Source organism: Lagopus leucura, unplaced genomic scaffold (assembly GCF_019238085.1).
Source record: "Lagopus leucura isolate 7727_CA_CO unplaced genomic scaffold, USGS_WTPT01 Super-Scaffold_100014, whole genome shotgun sequence".
Lineage (NCBI taxonomy): Eukaryota > Metazoa > Chordata > Aves > Galliformes > Phasianidae > Lagopus > Lagopus leucura.
Window position 1 is genome coordinate 1,253,337 of NW_024962268.1, and position 24,374 is coordinate 1,277,710.

Here is a 24,374-nt window from a genome sequence, read left to right on the forward strand (position 1 = left end):
AGGAGACGATTGTCTGCTGTCCCATTTCCCTGAGCAGCCTTTATTAGAATTCTTATCATACAGGGATTTGCACATACTTCCAATGGTTATAAAGATGCTTAGACTGCAGTTAACTTCATGCCTGCACCACTCTCTGGAATGTAGGACAGTTCTTCCCTTTTCTTCCACGGCAGTTCAGATAAGATGTTCTGCCAACAACGTTTAGACAACTTATTTCTGACTTCTAACTTGCTCGGCCTGTTTTAACTCAAAAAAGCAAGCTTCCCAAAACACGAGTGCATAGGGACACCAAGGCCCCTGTTCTGGCACTGATACATCCCACCATGCAATCACTCACAGGTACAGTCCAAGGCAGCTGCACACCAAGGCAGTGCTGGAGACTCACCATATGCAAATGTTGACATTTACACAATGCTGCGAGGACATCTGATAGCTACCTAGTGATGAGACAGAAGAACAATCTCTGTCCAGTATGGCTTCAAGAGTTCTGAAAATTTCTCCCCCTTTCCTCCCCCAGTTCAAAAGACACACATCATCCATGTTTTAACTGCATGTTTCACTAAAGCTTTGGTATGAGAACATAAAACATTTTTGACCCAACCTGTTAGGCTTACATGTCTGTAGTTTTATGGAATACAAAATAATTTTTTTTTTTTTTCTATAACACACCAGTACTCAAAACAAGTCCTCAAAATATATCAGTGCATCCACATATGGGCTGTCCTAATCCCACACTGTTTACAGAACAGCCTACTAAGGGAAACTGTCTTCACAAGCTAAAATATCACTTATTTTTCTTCAGACACAAAAGCTCGCAATCCCTTCATGCAAGAAGTTGCACAGGCGAGGCAGAAGATCAACTGGGTTAAATCAATGCCTTGTAGCCCAACTGAAAGAAAACCAAATTGCACAGGTAATGCTGGCAGGAATACATAACTTGTGAAGATGTGGTCTGAGAATGCAGGGAGAGAATAAGGAAGGAGCAACTGGATCTGAACTCCAGTGACTGCGAGAACGAAGAACTTCCCATTGCAAGAAAAGAACAACACGTGCGCTTCCATAGTATCTAATGAGATGCATCTGAGGGTTCTGAGGAAACTGTGGGATTAACATATGCCACTATCCCTCATATTTGAAAAGCTGTGGTGGTCTGATGACTGGAAAAGGAAAGTTATAACCCATTTTTAATAAGGGAGAAAAAGGTAATGGAGCAGGTTCTCCTGGATCTGCACAGAATAAAGCAGCAATCTATGACTGCCAACATGACTTCACCATGGACGAATAATACCTTCAGTTTCATGGTCTCCTGCAACAGGAGCAGCATTGGTGGAGAGTGGATAGAGAAAGAGCAACTGGAATTATCTACCTGGACTTGCAGAACAGTGTCAAAGGCTTTGTGCATGAGAGGCTGTGGGTGCACCAATGCAAAAGTGCTTGAGGCCAGGCTGGATGAAGCTTAGACCTACCTGCTCTATTGGAAGGTGTCCCTGTCCACAGCAGAGGGTTGGAACTAGATGGGTCTTTAAGGTCCACTCCAACTCAATCAAATCTATGATTCTATAGTTTTAAATGATGTGGCTTCATTTAGGTCTGTCTGTGAGGGTGGGAGTGTGTGGTAAGTCTGCAGGAAAACTCAAGTAGAAGATCTCCCCCATGGGAAACAATCCCTAAATGCAACATCTGCTGAAGAAAAAAAAAAAGACAGGAATCCAAAAGCCCCAAATGTTGCATTAGGTAGACTTTAAAATGGTATTCAGTGTTCTTAAGTAACCCTCAGGGAAGTGAGAGTCCATTCCTTCTTCCCTCCATCTAACACTTCTGCAATATGTTCAAATACACATTCAACCATTCATGCAAAATATTAACGTTTATATGCATGCTGCCTACTCACTCTAAAAACAGTTGTTACATTTCAATAGGAATGCATTCCACGACCAAAAATATATTCATCCATCCAACATTAAAGCATAATGCACAAGTAAACTCGATCACAGAACACAGTTACATCCTTGGAACTACATATTCATATGTAACAGGAAGCACCAGTCAGTGTGTTTCTGTATAACCTCCTATTCCCCAGTTTTGTAGAAAACAGTATTACAACAGACTCCTGTAAGAGCCTCAATTTGATACTTCAAGATTTCCATCTTCATCTTCAAGACGTTCAGTCACAGTTACACATCCAGGCTGATGTTTCAAGGGTGCAATAAAACTGTCTTTCAAATATCTGTTACCATAGCCAGAGCGTTATGTGCCCACAACACGATGTCAAGATTGTTCAGATATTACTCATGAGTCAATTTTGCCTCAAAATATTTTCTCTTTGGCTGTCCTCCCACAGCCATCATATCCATATCAGGTCAATCTGTACCAGGTAGTCTGTGTAATTCAGCTGAAGCAAGGTTTTATGCCAACGTCTGGCGCAGATCAGTTTGACAGCAAAACTACATGACCATAAAAGCCAGAACTCCATAGCTCCAGCTTCAAGATCAACAAGTGACAGAATCAGACGCCTCCAGGAAGCAGACTGAAAAGGAGAATCAGAAATCCTTTGGGAGATAAGATTTAATCACATACTTTGTCATTTTCCATGCCAAATGGGGGGAAAGCTTCAGTTTTGCCTTTTAGCCCAAATAATCACAACAAATGCAATCATTTGACTCCTACACATCCAAAGCCCCACCAAAACAAAAAACGTGCTGCACACCCTTTTTCCCTTAAGGACAGAATAAACCACACCTAACAGGTGTTAATCAAAACATCAAACATTAGAAAAACATTCTGACACAACGGAGATTTAAAAATATATATGCAACGCCGCAAGCACAATTTAAATCTGTATAGAATGGATTTATGTCTCCTGTATCAAAAAATAGTTGTTCTTCTGAACTGCCTCGCAAACAGCAATTTAAATGGAACCCCAGGAAGAAAACTGACTTACTGATTAGCAGAACTGTGTGCTAAGTAGAGGCAAAGAAAAGCAGAAATGAGAACTGACACAGAAAAATAACTAAGCAGAGATATTACATATACCAAAAGGAGCAAATCTGCTGATAAAGTCGTCACCTTTGCAGGAAGCTCTACCCTTGAGAATACTTCCCATTTAAGCAAAGCTGACTATGTAAGAGATTCTGCAAACTTGCACAGACTTTTCATGGAAACTTTGTATTTCGCAGGCATATTCCAGCTTGACAAGTTCTCTATGGATCAGTAACACATGTGCTCAATCTTCTCTTTTCCATTTTAATATTATTTAACACCTCTTCCCACGTGCACCTACCTCCGGCAGATGTTCAGATTCTCCTACCTGAAAAGAAATCCAGCCCCCTCAACTGCAGGGACACGCCTGGATAACATATTGAGATACGCCTTAGATACTGTGTCAGACACTTTGAAGTCAGTGAAAGATGCACTGCATAGCACCAAATGGGAAATCACACTCTTACTGGGGAATAAGCACCTTGAAATCAGTTCATATAATCAGTTCATATTTGAAGGTAGCATTTCCCCAGGTAAAGACACTGTCTCCTATTGAATATGTGGTACTTATGGACAGAAAGCCACCACATATCCAAAAGCAATATTCAATCATGGTAGACTTAACTGGCATAAGAGCTCATAATTGCTAAAGAAAATAACAAAGGCTCCATCTGCATGGCATAAAGCACCATGCTAATTAATCTTGGAGACACTAATTAATCTGGGCATGCTGCCATGATAACACGACTACACTGATGCCTCGGGTATCTCCCTTTGCCAACATATCATGCTATTTGGTCAAACACACCTCCAAGCACTGTCATTCACATTAAAGAGGAGTCTCACACCAAGTATGAGCCCCTACAGTAGGGCATTTCCTCTAAGGAGATGCCGCAAAGGTCTCAAATTTAAATAAAATCCATAGTAGACAACACCAACCTATACATTACATTAATTCTTACTAAATAGCAAAATAATTTGTTTGTATCATGAAGGATGCTGGGCTAAGAGAAATGCCATGAGAGGGTGTATTGTGGACAGTCTCCTTGTCCTCAGCACTGAAGTTTCAGGGCAGCACCTCAGAAGCCAACTTTAACAGTGGTGAGAGTCTCCCAGTCCTCCAGCTACAGCCATTCACACACAGCAATTCAATTCCCTATCTCAAGACAGAGCGAGGAGGTATGCTCGTACGTGCTCATGTAAATGTTCACAAGCTAGTACATTCCAAATAGTAGATAAAGGAGCCACTGTAGTTGTTAGTGCATTAAAAACACCTAGTGTTGCCAAACTCCACGGCTTCCCTTTTAACATAATGGTGATAAAACAAGCCTTGGGCTAAAGCCAAAGCTACCTTATCTGTTATAACTGATGCCTCCTATTGGAACAGAGATCAACTCTTCACATACTGCAAGTGGACTTTGAACTTTCTGTGACTTGTTAGAACACACCATAAGGAACAATGTGCTTGGTAGCAGCTTGAAGCACTTGCTCCAATAGGAACTGGTCTCTGAACAATCAGAAAGCAAGAGGAAAGAGGAACATCTGGCACATAATACTATCTGCGACAGAACACAGCCAACCCAGTAGCACAGAATGGATATCAGAGGTCAATTACTGTGGCACAGAGCAAGCACAAGTCAGAGAAAAAAGTGTTTCACTGCTAATCTGAACAAGCAGCTTCAATGTCTGAACAGCCCCTGACCCATACCTCACTCCTCAATCTACACCTAAAACCAGACTTTTCCTGGCCAGTCCTAAGTCCAGGACTGGCAGGATGGCTTCTCTCAAGCCAAGCATACCTTCTAAAAGCACAGCCCATGAATTTATGCATGAGTTACTTTAGCAACAGGACTCATATTGCTGGTAAGTGGGATACACAAGCGAGAGCCAGTCCTGCCTGCCAGGTTCTAACATTTCAATTAGTTAGCACAGGTAGAGGTCGCAGTGCCTAAAAGGACAGCTTCATCTTGGTCCCTGGTTTGCAGTGTATCCAACTGAAACCTTCTAGACCCACAGAGAAAGTGATCAGTTTGAACAAGCAGGCTGTTCAGTAAAAGCACAGGGACAACTGTTATCCTCAGAAAGCACCCTGCTTTCCTACAGCATGGAGCCACATCAAACTTTTGAGCTCCCTTTGCTCTCATCAGATAAGACAAACACTCAAAACCACCAGGTCTAGCACTATCAAATACCAATCCTACACTACTGGAAAAATCATTATTGGAAAAAGCAATCATTAGTTTACTAGAAATTAAATAACATTTGAGAAGTATGTGTTAGAATAGCAATTCTTACACTTGGATGCAAAGCATATCAGCTAATGAAAAACTGAAGGGTGTCAAAAACACCTTTTCTACATGATCACATGTTTCACTCTGCAGGCATTTTATGCATATGTATGACAGAGACAACAGAAAATCTGTCTCTTTCAAAAGACCTAGGTGTTTTTGTTTTTGTTTTTTTAATCCGAAGGCTGAAAATCTGCAGGTGATACACAGTAACACTTTAATAAAGTGTTAGGTCTTCTGTGGTCTTTAACCAACAAAGCCAGTCCAGATTCAGTAGTACAACCCACATGATGAAAAGCAGAATTCATCTTGGACTTTCTGAAGTGTGATTTTTCACTTGACAAGAAAAACAGTTCTGAGACACAACTATTGCTCTGGGCGAGATTTTAAGCTGGTGAACAGAAACTTCAGCTTTAACCAGAAAAAGGTGACTTCTTCTGACTCATCACAAGTATCCACAGGATACTTCAGAAATGTCACAACTGAAACAAGTTGCCTGGAAGTGGTTCAAGAAATAAATTAAACTGAGATGACCAGACGATCTTCACTTAATCTGTCTTCAGCATCTATGCACTAGTTACATCTTTTTTTCTTTCTTTTTTTTTTTTTTAAAAAAAAAAAAACACCCTTTATCTAGTTATATCCTTTGCTCTGCTGCATTACCATAACATGAAACTCCTTTGACAAGCAAGGAAGTACCTAATAAATCTGGTTTTGCTTCCTTGAGGATACCACAGATCAGGAAGGGTGTGAAGGTCATCCTTTTGTCCGTAATGAAACTGAAAGGAGCTATAAAGCATTATCTTGCTTGGTCAATTACTACATGCAGGTGGGACACAGGTGGAGGGAGACAGGCTGCTTCTGATGACAGGGATTTTGCAGCCCACCTGCATAACCCCTGGTCCCATCAGAGCTGGTCAAACAGGAGGGGAGAGGAAGAACTCTGTCAGCTTGCAAGAACAAACATGCTTCAGTAAGCAATCTTAACAGTCACAAAGAGCTGATTGCTATTATCTGCAGAAATAACAGTTTTGGGCCCATTATGTTTACAAGAGTTTGAGCTGTTAATTGTTGGACTTCAAGCAATAGAAATAACCCTACGTAAAAACTGCCCTTCCTTCCTGCTGTTTCCCCATAACCAAGGGAAAAGAGAACACTTCCAAGCTGTCAGGTATCACCATATATATTCATGAGCGTAACACAGCTGGAGATAAAAACAAAACATACATAAAGCATTTAACGTGGGTTAACCATTTCAAGAAGCTGTACAGTAGGGAATCCATGTCTCCTGCATCTCCACATCCAGCTCCCAAGGCTGAAGCTCCCCTTTGCCTTGGGTCTGGCAACATCCTGAGGCTTCAAGCTGGCAGGACAAGGCAACAGGACTAATGTCTCCCTCTGGCATTGAAGTAAACCTCAGCCAAGTCACTGCTTTTTCATACTTGTTTTCCCCAGGTACTTGTGGGATTTTTCCAACAGATCTTACTGCCATCTCCTTAGGAGTATATGTTTTGGCATATCACTAACAGATAGTATAGTATTTTTAGAAGGGCCGTTGTAGAATAGTCTCAAATCAAGCACTTCTTAGAAAAATCCCTCAGTACCCCATCGTACACACACTTCTGTTACATTTCAAAGAAACATCTCACACCAAACTAAGATGTGAGAGAGCATGCCATATTTCCAGCCTAATCCTTTGAAGACAGAGCATTAGTGAACCTCCTGAGCTGCACAGTAACTAATCTGCAGAAGTATAAACAATTATACATCACTGAGGGCTCCTGCCATGGCAGTGCTGCTTCTCTTCTGCAGAAGGAAAAAAAGAAACAAGACAGCTGTCTCATGAGAGGGTCTGTATCAATGACTTGAGTAAGAAAAGCTAATGCCAAACTCATTCCATATTTATCATTTGTGGAGAAAACTAATCCAGACTAAGAAATGCATGTATCACATTATAGATAAGTTGAGTTTCCCAATAAGAGGTTGTAGCAAAAAAAAAAAAAAAAAAAGAAAAAAAAAAAGCATTCTTATGTACTTGATTATCAGAAGCAGTAAGCAAATAAGTGCATAGCCTTTGGAGGAATAGACAAATTATTCTCTGGAGTCTCACCAGTAGCCCTTAAAAAAAAGTTCTCCCCAATAGCATTTCAAGGGAAATTTGACATTTTATTGAGACATTTAAGTGCATCCTTCAAAAATTGAGTATGACAGCAAGTAGCTAGCCTTAGTCCTAAAAGAACAGCAATAGGAATACATGCAGCACCAGTCTGGATACTCTTATTGAAACTGTTATCATGTCTAGCATGCTCAGCAATGCCACAGATCAGAAAATGTTCAAAAATAAGGTCAGCACAAGTCTCAATACTCCTGTACCCTTCATAAAAAAATAAAATAGGGAGACAACCACCGTAATAACACCACACACTGGATTTGCAGGCTCCAAACATTGGGGGCTGTAGTCTAACACTAACTAACCTCTTGAACTAGATAGGAAGAAGAAGGAAACATATACACAAACTGATTTTAAAACACACTTCCCTCGAGCAGCCAGGAGGAGTAATGCAAAACTACAGAAATCCTCTCTTATGCACACAGTCCACACAACACAGGGGTGACAGAGCAAAGCAGCCCCAAACCACTTTCCCTGGAAAGCTGTCAACCTTCAATGCAGCCAGCAGAGCTGGGGGAAGGAGAGGGCAGAGGAAGAGACGAGGCAGCGTACAGCTTTGCAGTGTTGCTTACTGTGCCAGAGTGCTGCAGATGGAAAGTAACACGCTGTGATGGCTGTGCACCAGCTCCTGCCCTACAGGCTGCTCTGCACGGGCTGGGCACAGTCTGGTCCCAACAGAGCACTGCTGAGAGTTTCACAGACACACACACAGTTTGCAATACTTGTACTGCCATTCATACACAAGCCACTCCACACCACAAGCACATTCACATTTAGGTATAATTAAGCCGCATGTTAGATTGCGACACTTAAACCTACTCAGCAACACAAAATCCACCAGTTCTCACTACTTCACAAGAAAGAAAAACTACTGAACTCACAGGGTCTTTAGTCCACCGTTTTCCTTGAGAACACGGCGCATCACTGAAGTGCAATGCCTGAAAACAGTAACTTGACCTCCCCGGGAAGGTGGGCGGTATTATACAAGCTGAAACATTAGAAACATGCATAATTACGGCAGGTATTTGCTACACATTCTTTCATCCTTGAACAGATATGAACAGAAAAGTCACACTGACACTCCAGGCATAGATGATGTCCAAACCATCAATTAGGAAGATTTTTCACGAGGCCCTGAAAGAGAACAAAAGTTTTTAGAGCATAACTTTTCCCTGGACTTCACAGTTACAACGCCAGCACCTCCAGCACAGAGCAGGGCTCTGCAGATCCCCGGCCCAGCAACAGCTCAGTCCGCAGCTTTGTTCCTCAGTGACCACAGGCACACATGGGTACAGTGCCAGCAGGGATGCCTGCCAGGACACCACCCATCCTGTCACCAATCATCCACCCCTTCCTGCACAGTGCCATCTCTCCCGCACACCTTTGCCTTTTCCTCAGTGCAGTCACATGCAGGCAGCCTTCCTCTCCCTTCTAGGAAAGCAGCATTTACTTTTGAGTTTCGGGTGGCAGAACCAGAAGGCTGAGTGCTGTGAACCGGTGGCTCGGGTCAGAGTCCAGGGAAATTTTTACACACACTTTTACAGGTGCCTCGCAGAACACAACACATTTCTTCCTTAACAGGGAGAACACAGCTCCTAATGACAGAGGAAAACTGTGCACACATGTTTAACCACAGAGTTCTCCTTCCACATTACGTCTTCCTACTCCTCCAACTCAAGGCTATGTCATGCTCCTGGATAAGAGTGATGCAGCAACACCTACAGCTGCCATGACCTCAGTTCACCTCTGTTATTTTAGTAACATCCACATATTGTTGATGTGAGCAGCTCACTTGCTCATCCTCTTCCCACAAAGGAGGCTGTGTTTTTAATTCAGCCCATCTTAGGCAATGAAATAGAAGTGTGGGACGCACAGTATTTATTTCAGCTAATTCCCCATGCTCTATGGGCAACATGTCCTTGTGGAGCACCAGTTCAGGAGAGAGAGAGATGAATTATTCTAGAACATTTGTTTGTATTTCAAATAGCCCAACTCTTTTTTCCTTTGTTTGTAGGCTACCAAAGCTTTTGAAGGTCACAGCAATGAACATATTGAATTGCCTCTCAAGGTCTCAAGAGTCAGCTCTGGATACAGCTCACAGCTTCCAAGATTCTCCTGTATGCAGGGTAAGCACAGCTCTCAGGGAACATGAGTTGTCACAGCGATCACATAAAAAGTAAAAACTCTATTTTTTTAAAAAAGCTCATTTCACAAGTACCTGAAAATGCAAGATAAGACTGTCAAGCTATCTTAAACTGGGGATTTTTTTTTCTTTAGCTTTTTGCAAAGAGTGGTTTGTTCAGAGGTTAAACCATGCACACTTTTTTTTTTTTACTGAGTTCTGAAAACTACATGGAGCTTTATTTTGTGATTTCTCACCTTCCCTCTTATGACTTAGTTAAAGGAGGACTGAGCAGCCTTCCTAAGCCTCACCTAGGTTACCTGCTCAAAGTGACTGAGCCATACAATGGTTTGTAGCCAAGAGACAATTAGCACCTACAGCACAGAAATCCCTACAGAGCAAAGGCCCAAGCTTACAACAAGCCCTGGTTGGAATCACTTCCTTGCCACTATCAACAGGAATTTCCACAGCCTTTTTCAATATTTGCTCTTCAAGTAAATACTGGAGAAGGGAAAGTCAATACTGTAGTTTTAAGATTCCAGTTTAGATGTGGTTTGATAGCAACTTCAAGACATCCTGCCAGGAAGGAGTAGTTGGAACATAAAACTAATTTGGGCCTGTCAGTTACACTCCTTCACCTATGTTGTTCGCAAAGCCCAGACAAATACCTTATCCATGGACAGACCTGGGGGCCTTACACAAATATTTCATATTCTGCTGCAAGCTTAGGCACATTACATAAATATCTGGAGTACCTACTAAAAATGTGAACACCTCCCCCTTAGCCCTGCAGTATGCATCTTCATGACACTGTTTCATAAACCTCTCCCTGAGAGAAAACAGTATTATAGAGGGCGTCAATCCAACGGTGCTGTAATCTATAGCCTATCTGTACATAACACCAGGGCTTGGGGAGAAAAGGGGGAGGGGAGTCTCAGGTGCACAAACTCTTCCAAACCTACTTATCAGTGCTTCACTTCTGAGAGGAAGAAAGAGCCTTGCATCATTAGTAAGAGACTGTTTCCAGAACGGTACAGAGAACAACGGTACAGATGACTGCTTTAGGGGAATCAGCAGCAAGAACCATCTACTTACATCCCTGTAGAGGTACAGTCTTTTTTGTTTGGAAGTGTTCTGAGCATGCAGACCCTAAGAGAGTGTTGAAGTCATCCTAGTGTACACCTCCACAGACGTTTTCAGGAGCCCTGACAGTATCTGCATGCAACAACTGCAGCTCTGAAGGCCTCTGTGTATGCCAGAGTCCATAATTAATGAGCAAGTTGCTCAAAAGGCAGCAGATACTTTGGTACCACAGCTCTCAGCACATCTGGATTTAAACCAAAAGCTACTTGCTGCATAAGCCAAGCTACAAGCAGGGTAAGGCTTACAGCCCTCTCTGAAAGAGCATCCCAAAGTCCTAGAACAACAATATCAGCACTTTCAGGCTCATCTGCTACAGTGCCTGCAGAATCACAGCTACTACCCACTGGTTAGGCACAATTCTTTATGCTTTCAAACCTGTAGAGAAGCTGTATGTTACTGCATGCTTCAACAACTGCTTAACAGACACACTTTGATTACTTCAGAACATACCCTCTATAGAACAAAGGAAATGAGCTTCTTTGCAGTGCTGCTGAACAGGAGATCACCAAACTTGCTGGTGTTACAAAGCAGTAGCAAACAGCCAGCTAACATGACAAGCCATCATTCACATTTTACTGTAGTGAGACATACATGGTTCAAAAATACATGGAATCAATGCATAGATTAAACATGAAAGAAACTATCCTCAAGAGCTGGATGCTCTATGATCATGTTTCAAAGCAATGCAGTATCTTTCAGTTAATCTTTTGGGAAAACCATCCTGGATAGCCCGCTGTGATGTGATTAACACAGGAATTCAGGCCTCTCTGTTGTGACCTTACACAGAAACCTCAGGGGTCAAGAGAAGCTTATATCAGCATTGTAGCAAAACACATATGTCTGAGCTATCAACGTAAGCCTCCAGTAACAACAGGACCAACAAGTTTCCAGGGAGACCAAGGCAGGGGATGTTCACACACTCTAAGAGGGCCACAAAACTGCTGTTAATGAATGCTGTTAATGCACAGCTGTTAATGAAAAGCTGTTCTAAAAGACAGTTGTAAAAATCCTATGTTTGCTAGGCAGAAAGACTTGACTCTAAACTTTCCATATTCTATTCTCAACAAATACCCGTGCCCTATCAAAACAGGAACAAGAAACAAAGGAGTGTTTCCTTAAAGCAACTACTGAGGAACAAAATGAAGCAGAGAAGCTATTTCTCATTCCAACAGTCAAGTGGTAGGGAGAAAGAGATGGAGGGTTAGGGGGAAATGTGTTTTTATTGTTGTTTTAAGGCCCCCCCCCAGTCTTCCTTCTTCAGGCACATCAAAGCAAATCCTTGGATATTCCTGATATATGCCAACTAAACTGCCTGGCAGCAGTAATGCTACTTCTTGCCCTTGATACTGAGGTGGCCATGCCATCCCCACTGCACTGGGGATAGCAAAGAAGTCAGGGTGTGACTGCCATTGCTGTGCTCTGCAAAAGCCCTGGGCCCCAGGAGGACAGCAGGTGAAAATTTAGACTGAATTCCAATCAGCCTGCTTGGTATAAATAGCCTCAGGGTGGCTAACATCAGGCCATGAAAAGAGATTATCAGATGAGGTTTTTTCTCCCCATTCTTACTCTTTGCAACTTGAGAAGCGTGAAAGAGGACACCCGCTAGCAAGAAGGCTAATTAATTCCTCCTCACCCCAGTGATGCAAAGTGCAAAGCTTCTGGTTGCAGACTGTGTGCTGATCTAGGAACAAGCCCCTTGATAACACCGCAAGTTAAGAGGCCTGACTTATTCAGAAGAACAGCACCAGAGAACACAAACATTTCGCAAGAATCATTCCCATCATCAGCTGCAGGAGATGAGAGAAAAGCAGCTTCACTCTTGGGTACGTTCATTTTGAAGCAGGTTAATCTAATATGTCACAGATACTTTGATTAGGGGGTCAGTCAGCACAAACAGAGATGCTTTTAAGAGGATAACTATGTGACTTGCATTGCCTCTTGGGTAAACAGGTTTCTCTGAAATAAGCAGCCTCTACACAGGTTGCAGGAGGGAGAAAGGCCTTGCTTGTCAAGGGCACAACCACACACTGATTGCAGGTGCACGCCACTGCAAGACATGAGCAGCCAAAGCAGCCAGAAGCAAGCGAGAGATGGCTTTGCAGTCCTAAGTGCTCAGTTAACAAAAATCTACAAAATCTCTGAACTAGCAGTATGACAAGAGACATGGAGAAATAATGGAAGAACACCAGCAGGCCTCACAAAGCTTTCAGCCTACAGTAGCACAGATTCCAAGTTGTCCACAACTGGCAGCAGTCTGCCTGCCCAGCACAGCTGCACACCAAGAAGAAAAGCCCCAGCAGCAGGAGCTAACCAGGCACACACTGCCCAAGGCCAAGCAGTGCCTGAAAACCTGAAGAACAAATCCACCTGCAAGAGCACACACTAAAATCCAAACAACATTCACAGTTCTCATACAATTTGTGACTGCTGTCCCTCCATTTGGCTAGGACACAACAAAGCATGCAGTTATCCAAATTTGTTCTAGGATTTCAGATGAGGCAGGCCAACCTATAAACTCAGGGCAACTCTAGTCCCACCATCCTTTTCTGCTTGTTCAAGCACTCTCGGCACAATTTCCCTTTTACTACCTGTTTAGCTCAAAGCAAAGAGGGAGAACAGAGATCCCTCTCTTCCCACTGCTTGGGTCAAAGCAGTCAGCAGGACAGCTGGACAAACAATCACAATGCAAAGGGCTTTACTACGTGGAATCACACTGGGCATGCAGCAGATGTGCAGCCTGGCCAGCTGTGTTTTCTCGCATCAGCTTTCTATCCTTTTGTCCCCCTCCTCAAACAGCTTTTCTTCCCTACCACCCAAGCAGTCTCAGATGCATTCTTTCCCTGAGAAAAGGACAGCAGTTTCTAGCCTTACCACCAAATACAAGCATCAGTGAAATCGGAGAAGCAAGAATGTTTTACTCTGTTTGAATCTGAAGACACCTGCAGTTCAACCTCAGGTGTGCTATTCAAAGCTAACAGAAGAAGAATGGAAGTGTCAGGAACAGATGTTCTCTTAATCACATCAGATTTTGCTCTGGGCAAGTGAAGAGATTTTTTTTTTTTTTTTTTTAAAGCTGAGACCATCTACTGATGATGCTCTGCTGTAGTATAATCAGTTCCCATGAAAGAGCTCCTCTTGGCAGACTGGCTGCTCACAAGCCCCTCTCCATGCAGGTAACCCGGAAGAGGATGGCCAGAACAGCCAGAGGAACATGAAGACATGCTGGACTCCTGCTGGTGGCTGGGTGGCAGTCTGGGTGAGAAAAAAGTTATGCAGCTATCCTCGTGATGGTTACAGAGCATTTCACTGTAGTGCTACGAGATGTGAAGCAGGGGGCAGAACAGAAGAGAAGGCATAAAGGTGAAGCCCTTTCTTCCCTTCTTGTTCCTTCTCAAGAGCAACAGATGATAAATCATCTTTTGACAGTGAGATCAAGGGCGAGTCCTTCTCCACTTGGGATAAACACATTCTTTTTTACGCAGTGTACATCACTACTTGGCATCATAAGCTGTTGCAGGATGATTTGCTTTGTTACTGATTAACAGCTCAGTACCAGCTCCCTGCTCCTATCTTGGGGCATCCTGACACTACCACTTTCTTACAGCTTTGCCCTCAGACACACCAGACAAAAACCACTTCAGAGCTTACCAGCTACCAGCAATCTTACTGCCCCCACTCTGCAGACCCCACAGCACCAACCTTCCATACCCTTGAGGCTCTCCAGGGGAGATCAGCTGCGCCAACGTCACTGCAACTTGTCGGGAAGTCAGAAATCGCTCCTTATCAGCAGCACTGGCAACCCCTGTAAGTACCAGACTGCAACAACATCAAGCCTGTGATTTGGCAAAAAAAAAGTTAATTTGGGCCACCAGCGCTTTGATCCTCTGACAAACTGTTTCCTGACACGAGCTGAAACAGCACAAAGGACCTTGGACATCAACCAGCTGTCACGACTGGGCGGGGAGCTGGCACTAAGGCAGCACTGCCAGAGGGAGAAGACTGAGATGGTGGGAGGGGAGCAAACGGCCATTTGCATTCACAGTGTGTTCCTTCTTCAGATGAAGCATCTTGCTAAAAGCTGACAGAAGGGGAGCCCACCAAAACTCACCAACAGCTGCTGCAGGGGATTCTGACAGCACTGAAATGCAGCACACACTGCTGGATGTTACAAGCAGGAGGTGAAGGGGAGATGGTTTGCCTTTGTTTTTGCTCTCCAGAGGATGCTTAGGCACCAACAGAGCTCCCAGCACAGTGACCCTTCCAGGACCTTTGGGCCTGAGCTGAGAGAAACAAGTAGAAAGCTGAACAAAGATCTGAGACACCAGATGGGAAAAGCAAAGGCAGAATCACAGTTTAATAGCCCTCTCCTTTTATCCCACCCAAAAGGGAGCCTTCATGGCTACCCAACAACTCACCTAAAAAATGAAAGAAAGCTGATGCTGTTTTTAACATCCTCTCTCAGAAACTATCCTGGTACAGATACATTCATATTTTCCTCTTTTTCTACCAGTATATATGACACTTGGCAATTACAAAGAAATGCAGTTTGAGGAGAAGCAGATTAGAGGTATAGCTTGCTACGTAGTTCTGCTATGATGAACCCTTAATTAAAAACACTATCAATTGAGGGTGTTGAAAGAAACAGTCCACAATACTAGGTAGTTTCTCCGAGCCTTCCCTGTCATTTAACTGAGGCATTTTATCACCAGGCTTTGAGAAATTGATACTACAATCTTGGATGGAATTAAACACAGCACACAAAACAAAGTGTGACAAAAGGAACCCTTGAGATGCCCTTGATGTTTATTAGCTTTCTTTTCTCCTGAAACTTCTCCTGGTGACAGACCTGTTGCTTTCCTAACTTCTCTTTAGGACAAGTTCTAGTGGCTAAACAGCTCTCAGATGTGCAGTTTGACCTGCCACCTGTCTAGGCCTGAGTGCATGGTGTCATGAAGCCCCACAGCACAAAGCCTTGCCTGCAGCTTTGAACCGGCCTCAGCTAGACCAAGGACTGACACAAGTCTCTCAGGTCTCACAAGTCTGCTGTAGTGCAAGTATCACACAATTCTTGTGCACAGAAGGATCACCATGCCAGCATGAGGAGCTAGTAGCACACAGACTGGGAAAAGGCAGGTTTAGAAGGATCTCCAAGGAAAGGCATACAGAGGAGGCTGGAAATGGTTGCCTCACAGCCATACTTCAAGCATTAGGAAGCATGAGTCCACACACAGGCAACATGCACAGCACAGCCTTCTTCCCTTTTCCCCATGCACTGATGGTACCCTCCAGGCTTGTAGCCTCCTGCTCAGCCCAACACTTGGTCACAAGGCAAACAGCAGCAACATGCCAGCATAACGTGCAGTCCACAGCCAGTGCCAGCCCAACTCCCCAGCTGCTGGCCTTACAAGCAAGCCAGCAGGAGCAAGGGGATTGCTCATGGTGCTGAACTGGGAGTTAAAGCACTGCAGCAACTTGTGGATGAACACCAGAGTCACGCAAAGAAACTTATCCACACAAGGCATTCTGCTCATGGTGTCACTCCTGCCACTGCAGATGGCCTGCAAGGTAGCAGCAAGAAGGACCGTCCTCCACACAGGCAGAAATTAACTTAAGAGTCATGGGCTAGGACTTTTAAATGAAGTTTTGAAGAAGCAGCCAAGCAAACAAATGGAGATAATAAGGACTTCGCACATCAGGGAGAAGTCAGCATCATAGCTTAACAAGATGACTATTACCCTTCTCTCACGATAACTACAAGCCTTCTTTTCCTATAGCTTCAGCTTCAACACCGTGCTGACAGTACCAATACTGCCACTCACCTCATCTGACTTCATTCCCAACTGGCCATCCAAGGTGAATCATGAGGCAGCCATGGAGCACAACAGCTTTTCTTTCCCACAATAAAAAAAACACAACACCATAATTCCTACAGGAATGTAAAGCGAACTGTGACTACACTTCCCCCCAGAATGTTAGCAGTAGCAATCAGCTCTCAATTAACATGCTAATGAAAGGAACTCAGAAGGTCAGCTCAAAATAGTATAAATGAGTATGCACAGCTAAGAAAACATCAGAGTGCAGCACACTAAGGTGGACACAGATGGGGACAGCTCAGCTGCAAACAGCTGAGAGGAGAACTGATGGAAGCACCTGTGACATGTAAAGCACTGACAGGTTGTGATTCCTGGCAGCTGCATGAATTTTCTTTCCCACTCCTCCCCCACTCACTGCCGCTACCAGTCTGAGTTTGCACTATTTCCAAGATGACAACAAATGCAAGTTCTCAGGCACACAGACAAGGCAAAGTTCAGGTCAACATTCCTTTCCAGGAAAAGTTTTCTATCTGCAAGTCTTCATGCAGTAGCACGTGTCTCTTTTATTAGATACACATAAATTTTCTCTGCAATGCTGAGAGCTGAACTTGGTACCAAGAATAGCCCAGTGCATCTTTTTTTCCATAACCAAACCAGAACAGCTTTTAGCACTGCATCAGCCTGAGATGCTGTAGCAGTTGCCCCCTGCTGCTGTGACAATAAGGCTCTGCCGTGCCCTCACATCCCCATCTTGCAATGAGGAGAAAAGCACAGTCTAGTCATCACTTCTGCAATATCCCCTTGAGACAAAAGTTCAAGATTAACAGAAATCTGATGACAGACTGAAAATGCAAAGAAGAGTTACTCAAGACAAAGCCTTACTGTACTTTCACCTGACAGAGGAACCAGAGTTCAGTCAGATCCAGCTCTTTCACTTTTTACTTTTCCTCCCTGCACCCTCTTCTTCTTGTTGCCCCCTTTCTTCCGCACACTCTCCCAAGCCACTGAACAGTGAGCATTCAGGGTCAGATGGAGAGCAAATAAAATGTGTTAGAGAAGTTACAGAAGTAGGATGGATTGGGATAACAGAGAGGAATAGCTGAGAGAGGAATAGCAAAGACATGAGAACAGCAGAGCTGTGAGATGTTTCACAGACACTTCTGGGCAAACATTCAAGGCCACGCATTAAAGCCACCAAAAGCTGCACTGTGCTTCATTCTGCAAGGAAACTGCCCTGGGCAGCTTCCAGCAGGCCCACATTCACATCAGCTGTTCCATCAGAGCTGGGGTACCAGATGTGTGGGCATCCTATCCTAATCCCTTTCAGCCAGTAGCTGCTGATCAGTATGGCTTAACTGGTCACCATGAGGTGATGGCACAGATGGACCAAAAGAATTCAAGCTTAATCAGGAAGGTGGCTGGCTGGCAAGGGCCACATGCTTCACCCTAAGGATGGATCCCATACTTTCAGTTACCCCATTATGCACAGTTGCACAGTGCAGGCAGAGGCATCCTGTTGGTACTCCAGGATTACACTCCTAATTCCCCAGAACTAGGAGGAAATTGATTTTATTTTATTTTTTTTTTTTTTTTTAAGGACACTGTGCTGAAAATGGCATCTCCACAGGCTGCTCAGTGACTCTGCTGCAGGCAGATGCCTCTCACTGTGTGGCAGGTGAGGGAAGCACTATTTCAGCTATCTGTCTTTAATTTACCTCTGCATGCAAGTCCAAACCCATCCCAGATAAGGCCAGTCTCCTCACAGCAGGAGTTAGAATGATGTACTGCACTTAATACCTCACCTGCAAGCCACTATTGCTTTAATTAGATTCAGTCAAATCCACGACTCTGCAGTCTAGACATGGTTTAGCAATTGCTTTTATGTGAGTAACTCATTGTGAGGGAACAATTCTTAAAGGAATTAGATAACTCATCACATGTTAAGTTTTATTTGGGTCTTACCTCAGTTTTTGGCAATGAAAACCTCTCTGGCTTTTGATAGAATGCAGTCAGCTTTGCTTAAGTATTTAAGCACAAGTCCAAATGAAGATCTTGCAGAGGGAAGAAACTGTTAGGGTCACTGGGGGAACACTTTCCACATGTTTAGGAAGAGCATAATAATACAGTTTTTCAGTGCAGCATGGGAACACCCATGGCAATACAAAAATAATATATATATATATATATATATATGTACATAAAGGGCTGTTGGATGACAGAAAATAGCACGAGCCAGCACATAAATTTATTAATTGCAATTCTCGTTTCACTCAGCACCTCCAGCAGTTTGAGCTGGGCACAGGGAACACCAGCTGGTGTTTCTGAGTGGGGACATGCAGGGCTGCACACCCTCCATCCCGACCCTGCTCCTCCGCAGATGCGAGTCCCACAGGCACTGTACCACAATGGCCATAACTGGATGTTTCACTAATACAGCACAGACCGTCTCAATTAACAGCAGCTCACAAAGGCACCAGCAGGCATAAAGAAACCCGCAAGTCATCCCATAGCTACTCTAGTAGTTGAAATGATCTTTTTTTCCCCCCGCAGCTCACTAAGGAGACAGCCCCGGTCCGCTTTGTGATGCAAATCAACAAGTTGCTTGGAGGAAAAAGGGGAGGAAAAAAGGCCTTCAGTGAAACTGCGGGGCAGCTTCCTCCCCGCACAACAGTCACCGAGACGCCAGCACCCAACTCGGGGCGCACCGCGCCCGCCAACCCACCGCCCTCCTGCAGACCCCGCACAGCCCTCCCTGGCCCGCTCTCCGCTCACCCCCACGTGCCCCTTCCACACCGCTGACCTGCACGCACCAAGGAGACCCGTGCCAAAGCCCGTGACCCGCGCCAAAACGCCAAGCTGCTCCTGAACCCCGGGGCCGGGGGTGGGGGTGTGACGGGCCGTAAATCACCGCCTCTCCACGAAGACGCGGCCAGAAGCGCACCTCTACCACTCCTCCGAGCAGCCCCGTCAGCCTCCCGAGCGCGAGAAGCCAGGAATGTGGGGGCTCCGATGGGCACGGGGAGGACGGACACCTCCCACGGTTCCCGCACACGGCAGCGCAGCCCCCGTCGCCCTGAGCCCGCACGCAGGAATGCGAGCAATGCGGAGCAGCGCGGGATGGGGGCCTGCCGAGGGCGGACAGGTACCGGAGAACGACGGCACCAGGAGGCAGCTGCTGCGGGGCTCGTTGGGTCCCGGGGGATGGAAGCGTGCCGCCTCGTCCCATCCTGCCCGTACGTGTGCGTTTTAGCGTGCAAAGCCCGCACGCAGCTCTGACGCTGCATCCTTGCTGTCTATCGGGGCTGCAGGTCCCCCGGCATCTGGCTGGCTACCGACATCAAAGGCATACCAGCATCAGGAGTAATCATCGCACACACCTAACCCTTCTATAGCCAGCAAGCCTGCGTTCAGCTCTGCAAGCATAACCCTGCCATCCCTTCTCTCCCAGGCTGACAGGAGGAACTGCCACACGCGGCACTCTCCCAGATTTACTCTGGCAAAAGCCAACAAACCCTCGCAGCACGACAGCGGCACTCGGTCACCTGCTATATCATGAAAGAACTCCACATCATTCCCACAGTAACTCCCAGCCCAGCAGCAGGCTTGATGCTGCCGCAAGTACTGAGTGCATCTCCTCTGCACACTCACCCAGCAGCTCATGACAGCTGTGGTGCATGTGCTGGCACAAAGAAAAGCTTGTGTGCCTTGTTTGCCTTTACTTTTCCCAGCTGAGAAGGCTCCTAGCAGCCATGAGTATTTCTGTGGATGTGACTGATCTCACACGCTGCTTGAAAACATGACATGTCCACTAGCAGCAGCGGTGCTGGGTGAGGAACTGGAATAGCAAACACATAGATAAAGACTGAGCAATAAAACAGAGGGGATTGGGACAGAGACTGGGAAAGCTTATGTTCCACATAGCTGAGCCATTGTCTAGCTTGAAAAAAAAAAAAAAAAAAAAAGCCACCACAACATTAGGACAGTTTAAGAAATGGACACAAGCTTTCTCAGCCCAGCTAAACCATGCTAACAGGACAAACTAAACTGCAGCTAATTACACCTCCATCACTTCTGGCAGATCACTGCCAGGGTATTCCTGCTGGTGATTTCATCCAACCTGGAAAGGTCACCAGCTGACCATGCATGGAAGAGAATCCCAACAGACTGCCACCACAATGCATCTGTGGAGAAAAAGCCAGCCCCAGCTCATAGGTCAGAGTAAGACTTGCACTCATCTGAAAAAACCAGGAAACTTGTCAAGAGCTTGCCATTAAAAAAAAAGAAAAAACAGGTTAAAAGTTTAGGAATTAGTCCAATACCACTTGTCAGGAGAAGAAATGGAACTTAAGAAATCTCTTCTTGTGTTGCTTTCTGTTAATCTTAGAAATATTTCAATTTTTCCTCTCCTGTCTGTAAATCTTCCTCTGAGACTGAGTGTTGCTCTAAAAGCAAACAGTCTAATGAAAAAATGTTAAGTGTGGTTTAAAAAAAAAAAATATATATATATATACACACACACACACACACACACCATGAAGCATGTTAATTCTAATCTACTCATGGAAATCCACACTTAAAACCCACAAAGATAATTTTTTATGCCTTTCAGGAAAGCCAAGACGCTGACTATTCTACTAAAAACCCCAACATTTTACCAAGTTAACACTTAAAAAATATTGTTCAGAAAAAAAGACATGTTCTATGACACAACTATGGCTAGAGGGCTAGAACTACAATAAATGACTGACAACTTGGAAACTTTCTGCTTCTTGGTTTGTGGAAAACAAAAGATTAAAAACAGAATTTTATCCAGCTTAAAATGCACATTTCTATTAACATCTTCACTGTGAGGTGGCTTCAGAGCTGAGTGATGACTGCTCTTCATTCACCAAGCCAACTTTTGGTTGCCAAGCTCCATCAGAGGTCGATAGTGACAGACAGAGGTGAAAGAGTATACAAAAAGTAGAATGGTCCCAGAAAGCATGGGAGCTATGTTGTGTCCTTCAACACACCTGTTAAATCCCTTGGAATACCTGTATGATTTCCTCTAATATCTATATGGTTTTGAGAACCATCCTGCACTTAAGTTTAAGATTCCTCCTGCTATTGTGAGCCTTTTACTTTTGCTCTTTCGTGCTGGACAGAATGAAAGACCTAAGCCTAGCATGCTGAGTGCCCTCTGCCTCCTGTTACTGCTCACCCAGTGACACAGACAACACTCACTGATGCAGCCTGAAGGGATACACACACACTCAGCTGCACAGAACCACAGAATGGCCAGGATTGAAAGGGACCTCAAGGATCATGAAGCTCCAACCCCCCAGCCACAGGCAGGGCCACCAGCCTCCCCATTTAATGCTAGACCAGGCTGCCCAGAGCCCCATCCAATCTGGCCTTGAACACCTCCAGGGATGGAGCATCCACAACCTCTCTGGGCAGCCTGTTCCAGCACCACCACTCTCATAGTAAAGAGCTTCCCCTGACATCCAACCTAAATCTTCCCTCCCTCATCTTACAACCATTTCTCCTTGTCCTGCAGTTATCTACCCTTTCAAAGAGTTGACTCCCCTCCTGTTTGTAGGCTCCCTTTAGGTAATGAAAAGCTGCAACGAGGTCACCCCGCAGCCTTCTTTCTCAGCCTGCCTTTGTAGAGGAGGTGCTCCAGCCGTCTGATCATCTTTGTGGCTCTCCTCTGGACCCTCTCCAACAGCTCCCTGTCTTTCTTGTACTGGGGACTCCATAACTGGACACAGTACTGCAGATGGGGCCTCACAAGAGGCAGAGTAGAGGGGGACAATCACCTCCCTGTCCCTGCTGGCCACCCCTCTTCTGATGGAACAGACAAGCAAGACTTGCACAAGTCGCAGTGAACCAACAGCCCAGTTTTCACCCTGGTCTGGTAACTGCAATATCAACAAGGCATGCTGAAGCTATCTACCACAGAATACCAGATATAGCTTGTTTTTCCTTCCGTGGATAACTGGAGTTGGAAGTCAGATTCCAGTGAGTGAATCACCATCCACCATAGCACGCTGATAGGAAAACACAGCAGAGCCAAATTCAGCATCAGCTCCCACCCTGAAGTAGGGTTCAGCTGAGCACCTCTCAATGCATTTTGCTACATCTCTTTGGGCACTACCATATGGAAGAAAGCAAGGCTCTGCTCCAGTGCAGCCCTCCCACAGCCAGGACCACCGTGGGAAGCAGGCTGAGCCTCAGTGTAATGCATCCAACTGCCATCAGAGAAGGAGCTGAAAGAATAGGAACTCACACAACAGCAAAGCACTGCTGAGACAAGGGAAAAGAAAAAATACAAAGAGAGCCCCATGGGCTTAAATTGACTTTGCCAAACTGTAAAACAGAAGAGACCCATCAACTCTCATTGTTCCAGGCTTTCTGTCAGAAAGGCTGGAAAACCAGAGGCAAAATTCACTACGCTGTTCTGTCAGTAGTTATGCCTGGGCAACATCCCCTTACTTTTGTCCAAAACCAACAACTCTGAATATAAAAAGTAACAAAGGACAGCCAACATAAAAGCCAAAGGAGACTACAGTCTGAATGTACTTTTTTTTCCTCCAGCCAGAACACCTCTTGGCAAGTTCTCAGCTGAGCACTCAGGAGCTGCGAAAAGCCCCAATGCATCTCTCTTTCTGTCCAAACCGGCTTGGCTGGGAGTAACCCTCGGAGGTCTTCTGTGTTACCATACGCTGAGACAGGGATGAAAAGAGAAACATTTGCAGAAAGTTTACTCGCCTGCAGTCATTGGGGATATTTAACGCAGAGCTAAAATGCTCTGGAAAGAGACCCCTCCTTTCATTTAATAGCTCAGAAGTGAATTAAATGCCTGACAGAAGACCCAAACACAGAGCCAAGCTGGTGCACCTCAACAAACGCATCTCTGACACTGCCTCCCTCCAGGGACAGCTCTTACAGACACTACACTGCAAGAAGAATAATTTGAGAAGTCACTATTTTAAGCTTCACTCTTCTGCCTCTGCATGGATGCACGATGAAGATGGAACATGAGGGGAGGACAAGGCTTTCTGAATCTCGTGTGCAGAGCAGGATGCTCTCACTTGTCATGTAAGAGGATGTTCATTTACGGACCGAACCTTAGAACAAGTAATGCTGGCTTCCAGGAGCCCACCAATGGGTGCAGAACCATCGCAGCCAACCTCAGCAATGCTTATCCTGAGCCAAAGCAGAAAATTGGAAAAGGATTGGAAACACATAGAAATAACAAAAAAAGGCTTAAAAAAAAAAAAAAAAAAAAAAACCTTCATCTTTCAATAGACTGAAAAAGCAGTATTCGGAAGAAGCTGACAAATTGTTTGAGATAAGGAACAGAACGGCTATGAAACATAAAACACAGCTTTGTCCTTATCACAAGGACAAAGTATAATCAAGCTATGCAATTAGGAGGTGAAAATAACAGGATAAAACAACTGTTGGACTGGTCCCACTTTAGCTCTTGTATGTCTGCACACGGATACATGCCACACAGTCATTATCACTGCAAAGCATCCATGAAGGCTACCAGCCTGGTGAGACTGAGAAGGACTGCACATACAAAGGTAACAGCACTATCTGGAGCTACACACAGAAATACTAAGTGGAGTCTTCGGGGGGAAAAAAAAAAAAACAAAAAACAAACACAAATAAGCCCAGGGAATTAATGCTAAATAAGACCATGTTGGCTAATTACAGACCTATACAAGACATAAGGCAGGGGACAGATTAGCCTTTATCAGCCCAGAGTGTTTAAATGCTGCATATTTCTCAAAATCCCTCCACACCGAGCAGCCTTACTAGGTCTGGAGCCTTACAGTTCAACCAACATCCCGGTTGTTATCCTCCAC

The 24,374-nt window shown here is 44.7% G+C and overlaps 1 protein-coding gene across 1 annotated transcript in view; it reads right to left on the reverse strand.

Annotated features, from left to right (window-relative positions):
- The window catches only part of KANK1 (KN motif and ankyrin repeat domains 1), a 115,913-nt gene that overhangs the window by 87,700 nt on the left and 3,839 nt on the right, over positions 1–24,374 (reverse strand). The gene's annotated exons all lie outside the window — the stretch shown is intronic.